Source organism: Mauremys mutica, chromosome 20, assembly GCF_020497125.1.
Source record: "Mauremys mutica isolate MM-2020 ecotype Southern chromosome 20, ASM2049712v1, whole genome shotgun sequence".
NCBI classification, from domain to species: domain Eukaryota; kingdom Metazoa; phylum Chordata; order Testudines; family Geoemydidae; genus Mauremys; species Mauremys mutica.
The window spans coordinates 11867777-11878824 of NC_059091.1; the positions used below are offsets into that span (position 1 = coordinate 11867777).

General features: G+C 53.6%; 1 pseudogene; it reads right to left on the reverse strand.

Annotated features, from left to right (window-relative positions):
• LOC123353777 overlaps window positions 1–11048 on the reverse strand; it is an 824880-nt pseudogene that overhangs the window by 684101 nt on the left and 129731 nt on the right.

Consider the following 11048-nt stretch of genomic DNA (forward strand, 5'->3'; position numbering starts at 1 on the left):
CAGAGACTCTCAACCAAGCCTGCATTCACTCACCGATGGAGCAGCTAACCCGCCTAGAGCTGGAGCCAAACGCCCTCTGAATATCGGTTCATGGACTGCATTGAAGTCCAGGTCCACCTCTAATTTACACAGCGCATCATCCATCCCGTAAGACCTCAGAGAACTTTACAAACTAGACAAGGATCACTTTGCCACCACTAAAATGCAGCCACCTCTAGGGTAGGACATGGCAGCTGATCAACGTCACGTGGGGATGCTGAGCAGGCATCGCTCACCCAGTACTGAAATGCAGCTCCCTCTGGTGTGGGACACAGCAACTGTCCAATGGGACACAGCCACACTGTGCAAGGGATCGCTCAGCCAGCGTTGAAATGCAGCCACTTCTGGGGTGGGATGCAGCAGCTGCTTAATAGCTGAATAGCAATAGTACACACTGATTGCTCACCCAGCACTGCAATGCAGCTGCCACTGAGGTGGGATGTGGCAGCTGATCAATGGCACGCAGCAACACTGCGCAAGGAATTGCTCACCCAATACAGAAACACAGCCACCTCTGGGGGGGGGGGTGGAGGAGGGATGCAACAGCTGCTTAACTGCTGCACAGCCACAATGCGCAACACTGCCTCGGACAGAAAGTGAAGGAGGTAATTTAGAGAGGCAGAAGGGAATAACTGAGATTAAAAATTGGGTAGAGCACCAGGGTTCACACCCTTGAGCAAATCGCCCTGGGCTCTTTAGTGACCAAAATCCCCCAGTGGCAGGCACCTCCGACATATAGCAGTGGTGAGAGCCTCAGAACAGGTGGGAGCACACAGCAGAGCCAGCCGGGCGTTCCACAGCTGCAAGACCAGGATTACGTGACACCAGGGGCCAAGAAAGAACCACAGGGTTGGTCTGTGTCCAGCAGCCTCCATAGAGAATCCTCTTTCTAGTCATCACAGCTGAGTCCTCGGTTGTTCCGACCACCAGGGACGCTCTGGATGGTCTCCAAAAGTGTAACACCCCAGTGACGGTGCATTGGGGTCAGTCCTGAAGTCAGGTGGCTTGGGAGTTCCCATCCAAGGACCAACAAGGCCTGGCCATGCTTCGCTTACAGAAATCACAGGATAACCCAGCACCGATCTCCCGGCAGCCCTTAGCCACAGAGAACACAAGCTTGTTACAGCCCCAGAGCTCAGGGCTCAGCCCCCGCCACCACCACTGAAATGCAGCCACCTCTGGAGTGGGATGCAGCAGTTGCTTAACAGTGGCAGAGCCAACGTGCACAACAGTCGAGGACGGGAAGTGAGGGAGCATTAAAACCGCAGGGGGAGGAGGCTTTCGAGAGGCAGCTAGGGAACACTGGCTCTTCAGTTCAAGCCACTGTCGCATTGAGCTCTGGGACATCCAGCTCAATGACCTGTGTCAACCAAGATAATTTGCTTGCCAGCTTCCTTAAAGCTCCTCTCCTTGGGAGAGAGCCTGGGGCATCCTGGCTCCATTGTTCAGTCTGTGGTCACCCTAGGAACATCCCCGTAACATGGCAACCTCACCCGGGATTTGACTATCTAAACACCGTGGGAGCTGTTTATAGCATGTTCCCCAATCAATGGGGATGTTGTTTTTAAACACCGGGCCAAGATTACATCTTTTCGGGGCCAGTTCCTAGGGGCAGTAGAGCCTAGTGGGTGGAGCACTAGACTGGGACTCAACAGACCTGCGTTCTAGTCTCAGATCTGCGGCTCGGAGACCTCAGGCAGCTCTGTGCCTCAGTTTCCCCACCTGTAAAATAGGGATACTGGTGCTTACCCTCCTTTGAGATCTACTGATGAAAAGGGAGAGCTAGGGATGATTATTATTCAGGACCCAAGTCCTACTGGGCGACAGGCAGGGAATATACGGACTGCCAAACTCCTATCGACCAGCTCTCCCTTGAGCCCAGTCTCACAGAGTTTAAGGCTAGACGGGACCATTAGATCACCTAGTCTGCTCTCCTGGAGAGTACAGGCCACTATTTCCCACCCAGATACCCCTGTACTGAGCCTGGTGACTCTAGTTAGACCAAAGCGTTTCAGCCCTCAAGAGACGAAATTGTTTTGTACCACACGGAGAGACCAGGAGAAACTGAGGCCCCTGTGATGGCAGAGCCGGTGAGACATGCCCAGGTGATCTGCCAGAAAGACATAAAACCACCAACGTCCCTGCCAATTTGACCCGGGGGAAAAGTCCTGCTCCGATATGCCTCAGAGGCAAGGGAAGCCCACAGGCTGCATCTAATGATGTGACCGCACAGCACTCCCTATCCGCAAATCTCAGAGAGTTTTATCCTCCTCCCCAGAGGGAGGAAACTGAGGCACAGAGAGAGACCGGTCACCCAAGCGTCCTCCCAATCTGGTATCCTGTCCACTAGAACCAGGGAGCAGGTGGTCCTTGCTGACCCCAGTCGGTAGTCAGCCCTGAAACCTGGTGATGGCACTGCCACCTAGCGCCTTTCCAAAGCCGTTCCACGGCGCCATCTGCCATTTGTGCAAATAGGGAAACGGAGGGCCAGGAGGGGAAGCAGCTTCACAGACGGAAGCAGTGGCAGAGTCCAAAATGGAACATAGAAGTCCCAGCCTCCTCACCCCTCTCACCCGCACTTCCCTCCCCGAGCTGGGAATAGAGAGAACGCAGGAGAACGCCCAGCCAGCCTGCTCCAACCCCTAACCCCTGCTTCCCTCCCAGAACCCAGGAGTCCTGATTCCCACTCCCGCTTGTCTGATCACTTCCCCAGACTTCCTCCCAGAGCTGGGAATAGAACCCAGGAGTCCTGGGTCCCAGCACCACATAGAACCCAGTTAGTAAACACGGCGACTGGGACTCAGCAACACACAGTCATGCCGGGGCGGGCCGCACACCCGCTCCTGCTCTGACTGGTTCCTGGCAGCTTCTCGAACACAGAACACAGTGAGCGCCACTCGAGGACTCACAGACCATTTAAAGGGAGACTCCCCTATTCCCACGCACAACACGAGGCCTTTCATGCCAAGCAGGATTCCAGTATGATTGTCACCCTAGATATGGCTCCCAGAGGAAGAGCTCAGTTAACGAAGGCAAGGGCTCACCTAACACAACCCCGCACATTTCCTTTTGATCTGGTGTAAATCTGGAGTAAGTGCCTTGACATGCCGGATTTACACCAGGGTAAGTCAGAGTCTGCCCTAGCCTCCCTGTTTCCTTGCGTCTCCGAGGAGTAAGAGACGAAGAGTGATTTGCTTCTCTTGTCTCCCCGCACAGTCACATGGGAATGACTGAGACACCCAAGGACTCATTTCCAGAGACAGTCACTGTCTTACCAGTGAGAGAAACGCTGGCCCATTCCGCCCTGCCATCCTCAACCCAGGCCACCACCAGCACCGATCAGTGCCCCCCCCCCCGCCGCCAGCCCCAGAGCATGTGTCGGGGGTGGAAACCAAGCCCGACTTTTGCCTTATCTCAATACACCCGATTCAGGCTTTCCTAGATCAGATTTTCGTTGGGCCTAGATCAGAGTTCATGGAGGTTGAATTCGCCTCCTGGCCACGCTTTCCGGATCTCACACACTTGGGCCTAGCTGCATCGGTTAGGGGTGTGGGTTTTTACCGGCCCAGCTATGCTCTAGTTCGTAGGGACGTGGCTATACCAGGAGAAAAGGGCCGGGGAACCAACATCAGCTAGACCAGCAAAAGCCCTCGTTAAAAATGTTGCCAGTATAATAAAGTTGCTTAGGGATGTGACATCCCCATTCCAGCAAAAGCCCTGCTGTAACTGCAGTTATAGGGCCTAGAAGTGCCTATGCCGATATCACTTATTTGGTTGTACGGTAGAAGCGATACTGATGGACGCACGCTTTGCCACAGGCTGTGTCAATACTAACTGTCTGTTAGTCTTTAAGGTGCCACCAGACTCCTTGTTGTTTTTATACAAGGAGGGTTTGCCGGTGCAGTTATCCCGTATAAACCAGGCTTTAGAGTCCACACTGAGAGGGCTATGCCGGGAAAACTTGAGTGTAGACGTAGCTTGAAGGTCCATTCTCCCCGGCATCTTTCGCAGCAGGACCAATGTTGTAAAAGTTGGTCCAGTATTACCCCACCCACCTTGTCTCTCTAATAGCAGGAGCATGACAGAGCTGGGAAAGGAACCCAGGAATCTTGACTTCCAGCCTCCCCTGATCTAACTACTAGACACCACTCCCTTCCCAGAGCCACGGATGGAACCCAGGAGTCCTGACTCTCATTCTCCCCTGCTCTAACCTACTTGACCTCACGCCCCTCCCAGAGCCGGGAAGAGGATCCAGGAGTCGGGGCTCCCCAGGCCTGTCGTAAATTCCCCTCCCCCAAATGCACGCTGCACGCACTCACCCGGACGGTGGTTAATACAGCTCTAAAGCTCAAATGCACTTTGAGACATGGTCTTATTAAAGCACAAGTCTGAGCGTCAGGACTCCTGGGTCCTGTCTCCAGCTCTAGGAGGGGAGCAGGGTCTAGGAGTTAGAAGGGGGGCGGAGGGGCTGGGAGTCAGGACTCCTGGGTCCTATGCCCAGTGCTGGGAAAGTAGTGAGGTCTAGTGGAAGGCTGGGAGTCCGGACTCCTGGGTTCTTTTCCTTGCTGCCATTGGCGTGTTATGAAAGGCTCCGATTGTGCCCACTCTGAGTCTCACACCAAGCCCCAAAACTAAGGGCCTACCCATTGCCCCAGCTCAGGGCTCACCGAGCCTGGCACCCCCCAATTCCAGGCACAGCTCCACGGCTGGGCATCCCTCTCTTGGTCCCTTCCTGCGACTGTCGGTCCTCTACAGAGCCGGGGCCTGCTCGGGTCTCCCCGCCAGGGGCTTTGCGGCTGGGACTCCCACCCCCCTGCTCGTCAGCCCCCACCCCACCAGCGTTCACCCTCCTGCCTGTGCCCCAACCCCAGGGGAGCTGCCCCGGTGCCCTGGCCCTGCTCCAGGGGCTGCATTCCCGTGTGCCAGGGCATCAGGGCCTGGTTCACCCCACGCCCGAGCCAGCCCCACTGTTAACCCCTTAGCGGCTGAAGGGTTCATTGCTGGTGCCTGCTTCCCCTCACTGGATCCCATTTCCTCCCCAGCCCCGAAGACAGAAACGCCTGCAAGCACCCTCCGACCCCACCACCCACCTTCCTGTTAACCCCTTAGCTGCCAGGTGAGGAAGCATGTAAGACTCCCCAGTTCTGTGTTAACCTCTTAGCTGTCAACTGGGGCCCATAACCACCCACCACTCTGCTGTTAACCATTTGGCTGCCAGCTGGCCCAGCAACTCCCCACCCCCACCCCCAGACACACACACACACACACACACACACACACACACACACACACACACTACTGTTAACCCTTTAATTGCCAACTGGGTCTCAATCCCTCACCTTTTTTTTTTTGGTGGATATTAACCCCTTAGCTGCCAGTGAGCCCCCAAAAGCCTTGCCTCCCTCTTTGATGTTGACCCCTTAGTTACCAGCTTGATGCCATAAACTCCCCCTCCCCCTGGACATTAACCACGTCACTGCCAGCTGGATCCCATAAGTCTCCAGCTCAGCTCCCAGATTAACACCTTTGCTGCCAGGAGGCTGGAGGATGCCCGGCCCCATTCCGCCCCCGAGTCTCCCGCTCACCCACCTGGGACATCTGGGGCCGCAGGTTGATCTCCCGCAGGTTGACGGCGTGGGGCATTAGGTTGTTGAGAAGCTGGCAGAGCAGGACGCCGTCGCGCAGGGCCTGAGCCAGTTCGCACACCTGGGAGCTGGGCCAGGTCACCCGGTGGTTGGGGGGCAGCACCCGGCACTGGATCAGCCAGTTGGCGCATTGCTTCCACAGCTCCATCTCCCCGACTGAGCGTCCTCGCTGGCTGGCTGCTGGCTGCTTCTGCTGCCTCCGCCTCCTCCTCGTGTCTGGGAAACCGATGCCTGAGAGCGACAGCTTCCTCTTTTGCAACTGACAACACCAAACCACAGAGCAAGGGAGCCCATGTGGGGGCTGGGGTGGAGCAGGCCTGGGAGCTTCCCCCTCCCGCACCCCAGGGAGGAGCTGCAAGGGGAGGGTGCCCCTCCCTCCAGGGGCATCAGAGAGAGCTGCTCTGGTGAGCAGGATAAGAGCTGGCAGAGGAGACAGGCCCCTTTTAAAAGCACCTCCTGGGGAAAAAAGACACAGTTAGTTCCTGTGCGCACATAGCTTGGGGAGCCGGGGCTAGACCCCCGGTCACACTGCTCTGCTCCCAAAGGCTTTGGTCCCCTGAGCTAAAGGAAAAACCTCCCCTGCTTGGGGCAGTAGTAGACACCTTATCTTCTCTATAGGACCGGGCAGTGTGCTCTTGTTGTCTCTTTCACACACATGCACCATGTGGCAGGCAGGTCAGTATGATCCCGGTTTCACAGGTGGGGAAACCGAGGCACAGAGCAAGGGCGTGATATGCCAAAGATCAGCCAGGAAGTCACCAGCAGACTTAATAGAAGCAACTCCCTGTTTCTGTCATAAGAAGGGCGGGGGCCGTTCTCGGTGGCATGTTTCCCCCTCATAAGGCAAATCAGTTCCCATTAAGCACAGCTGGAGGGAGTGACAAGGAGCAGAGACACAGCCAGTGATCTGAGCAATAGAAGCAGCAGATGGGTTTGCTTTTCTGGGGAGATCATGGGAGGGGGCAGGCCAGGGAGCTGGTATCTACAGTGAGATGCCCTGGGTGGGTCAGCTTCTGTACTGAGCCTAGAGCAGTCTCCATCCACTATCCCCCCCCCCACCTGCAAATTCCTAGCAGCTCTTCCAACCCTATCTCCTCCTCCCACCTTCTTCATTTAAATTCCTGTGCTGCCACCTGTCTGCCCCAAGTGTCCACTAGGGGTCACTCTTCTACACATTTTGCAGCGGAGGAGGCAGCGCTTGCAGACAGATTTGTAGGGGGATTTGGTTTCAAACCTGAGTCTGAGCTCTGTGTTTACATTGCAGTGTAGACACAACCCTAGGGGTGTCTGGCCCTTCACACTCACACAGCTGGGATCTAACCCTCTACCTAGGCTAAAGGATTGTATCCAGATTGTATCCTCAGGATGAGGGGTGGAGTATGGGGAGAGAGAGACAGTATCTATCTATCCCCATAGTCACCGATTCATCTATTCCCATTAACAACCCAGACTCTGTTTGTCTATAGCAGTGGTTCTCAACCAGAGGTACGTGTACCCCTGGGGGTACACAGGGGTCTTCCAGGGGGTACATCAACAAGCTACATAAAAGCACTAGCGAAGTCAGGACAAGCTACGATTTCATACAATGACTTGTTTATACTGCTCGATGTACTAAACACTGAAATGTAAGTCCAGTATTTATATTCCAAATGATTTATTGCATAATTGTATGGTAAAAATGAGAGAGGCAGCAATTTGTCAGTATTGTAATACTGTGCTGGGACACTTTTAGAATCAGAGAATCTCAGGGTTGGAAGGGACCTCAGGAGGTCATCTAGTCCAACCCCCTGCTCAAAGCAGGACCAAACCCAACTAAATCATCCCAGCCAGGGCTTTGTCAAGCCTGACCTTAAAAACCCCAAGGAAGGAGATTCCACCACCTCCCTAGGGAACCCATTCCAGTGCTTTCACCCTCCGAGTGAAATGTTTTTTCCTAATATCCAACCTAAACCTCCCCCACTGCAACTTGAGACCATTTTGTATTTTTATGTCTGGTTTTGTAAGCAAGTGGTTTTTAAGTGAGGTGAAACTTGGGGTACACAAGACAACTCAGACTCCTGGAAAGGGGAACAGTAGCCTGGAAAGGTTGAGAGCTGCTGATCTATAGCTGTGGTTTTCAACCTGTGGTCCTTGGACCCCTGCGGATCCACAGACTATGTGTAAGATTTCAAAAGGGGTCCAGAAACTTCTTTTGAACATTTTATGGGTCCACAAATTAAAAAAAGGTGGAAAGCTGCTGATCTATAGCCATGTGAACTGTTTGGAAACTGATGTTGTGTTTCACCATTTTTTTTTAAAGCTCATTTTCTCAAAATTTTTCTAAAACCCACCGAAAAATTCCATTTTTTTGACCCAAAAAAGTTTTAGTTTTTTAGTTGTGAGGGCAGGAATTGTCTCTCGCTATGTGTCTGTGCAGCACCTGGCGCAATGGGGGCCCTGATCTCGGGCGGGGTCTGTGCAGCGCCTGGCACAACAGGGACCGCGATCTCTGTCGAGGTGTGTGCAGCATCCATGTTTGGCTAAAGCATGGTTTCTAGAAAGGCATCCAGTCTGGATCCGAAGACATCAGAGATGGAGAAGCCGCCCCTTCCCTTGGTAGCCTGTTCCAATGGCTATTCACACTCACTGTTAAAATACATGCCCTATTTTCTAATTGAAACGTGTCCAGACATCCCATCCAGCCATCAGTTTCTGTGCTGCCTGTGAGGGTACTTACCCAGCGTGCTCAAGTCACCACATTTGTGGTCCTGGGTTTGGAGCTGATGTTAAACCAATCTCAATGCCGGGTCATTTCCTGCCCAGTCACCCAGCTCAGAGTTCCCCATCAGAGCACCTGCAAGGTAGGTAGGTTTATGAGTCACCACTTGAGAATGTCCCAGCCTGATGGGGTCAACTTTTCACTCAGCAACTCCAGAGCCTGGAGAAAACGAGGGGAAATAAATGTTTAATACTGGATTAATTGGCAAATGAACGATCCTGCAGGGCAGTTATTTATCTCTGCTTCTCCAAGTATGTCCTTGCTTCTTTCTCCTACCCCTTAGGAGTGGGAACAGCAATCTTGCGAGCTTAGGGATCTATCCTGCCCTCCATCACCATAATGCCTGGGCACTTCCCACATAAAATCAGTAGCCGCAGTGGAGACCTCCAGTTCCTAAGCTCCAGCTCAAAATCAGTGAAACTCCTCATAGCTCACGTCTGCCATGCTGAACCTGATAACAAGCCAGGCACGCTGCAACCACTGCTCCTGATTGGTCAGGGATCGGGCCCATCCATGTATTTCTGTAAAGCCAACTTCCTTGCCTCCACCCATCTCATTGTCTCACCCACCCTATTACCATATACCTCACCATACATGAGGCAGGAAAGGGCTTTTGTGTCAGTTTCACAGTTGGGGAAACTGAGGCACAGTTGCACATACATGTTCACAATAGAAGAAGGGGTGGGCAGAAGCAACTTTGCCAAAGCTGCAGATAAAGCCTGTGACAGAGCAAGAAATTGAAGCCAGTCTGTCTTAAACCCCAGGTTAGTGCTCTAACCACTGGAGCACACTTCCTCTTTCTTTTCTGTTTTGTCTACTTGAATCAGAAGCCCTTCAGAGTGGACCCGACATTTTCTGTGTTCGTACAGCACCTAGCACAACTGGGGCCTGGCTTGGCTGGTCTCTATGTGCTACTATTTAGATATTTAAGAAATAACATTCTCTGGCATGTGAGAGGCAGTGGGGTCTAGTGGCTAGGGCATGGTCTAGGGACTGAGAACCCCTGGGTTCTAATCCTGCCTCTCCCGCTGCCCTGCTAGGCGGCCTTGAGCAAGTCACACCCCTCTCTGTGCCTCAGTTTCCCCTCCCTTTGTCTGTTTGGAAGGGGGGCCCTTTGGGGCAGGGACTGGGTGTATGTGCAGCACTGAAGTGGTTCAGTTGATTTACACCAGCTAGGGAGTTGGTTCCCAGGTCAAGGCTGGCAATTGCAGCCCCCGGGTGATCTAATAGTGACAGCGTCATCCTTCCCGACGCAGACATTACTCATGGCCCCGAACAAGGAACCAGGCCTGGTGCTGCTGAGATGAGATTCAGCCTGATTCAGCCAGCCTCTCTCTGCCTCAGCTTTGTTCCAGGCTGACACAGTCATGGTAATAGCAGGGAAATCTGTCAGCAAGCACCCCCCACCTGTCCAAGAAACTTGCTGGAAAAGTCAACCCACTCCTTCCGTCCCCAGCTGCCACCAGCCATCTGGCGCGTTGTTCCTGCTTCGATCCTCGCTGGGCCCCTACTTCCAGAGTCTTTTATAAAGGAAAAACCCCTTTATAAGGCCATAATCTGATCCCCCAAGCAAGGTCGGGCCAGGTCCGACCTTGGACAGGGAACCTTGCACTAAAGACAGTGGTGAGAGTGGTTCAGTAGGGGGTGCGCTCCCTTCTGAATCAGTGCTGACCCTGCTACCCTAGGGTGGCACTAGGGGGCACTGTGCTGCAGGGAGCAGAGTGGGTGGCTGGTTCGTTCAAGGGGGTTCTCCTCTCCAAATCAGTTCTGATCCCAATCCCATAGCCAGGTGGCAGGGGGTGCTGTGCTGCAGGGTGACGGCTCAGTAGGGGGCGCTCTCAGCTCCACGTGGACCCCAGTGCTGCGGCATGGTGAGAGGGGGCGCCATTCTGCTTCACGCAATAGATGAGAGGGGTTGATACAAGGAGCCCGTTGAACCAGAGGGTGGGAAGCAGCCAAGGGGGGCGGTGCACAAGGCCCTGGTGACAGGAGGTGTTTCATACACCAGCACGCACATTCACACTCAAGCCGACACCCACCCACAGTCACATTCACACCAACAATCCTAGAGGAGTGGTCACATCTGCTGCACAAACAGCAACCCTCACCACGGCTGTGCTTACACCCTCACCCCCCCACACTTACTTACGCACAACACACACCAGCTGCCCCTCCACAGTCAGATTCACAATACCTCATAATCACACAGGCTCCCAAACACACTTCTCAGTATCTCTTCAAGGCTACACAACACACTAGCACCCAGGCACACTCAAAACACAGACTCACAAAGACAACCCAGGTGACACCCACAAGCCTACCTGAGGACACTAACGTGCCATTACACCAATTTACATCCAGAAATCAGACTCACAAACATACTAGCTCACACTCATACACTTCAAACTCACACCCAAAACACACAACCAGACTCACCATCTGTCACAGAGATACACTCAAACTCACACCCACTATCACACTCAGAGCACACAACCCAACTCAGTCACATAGATACATTCAAACTCACACTCACTAACACACCCAGAATACACAATCTGACTCAGCAACGCACAAACTGTCATAAACACTCCAACTCACACCCAAAA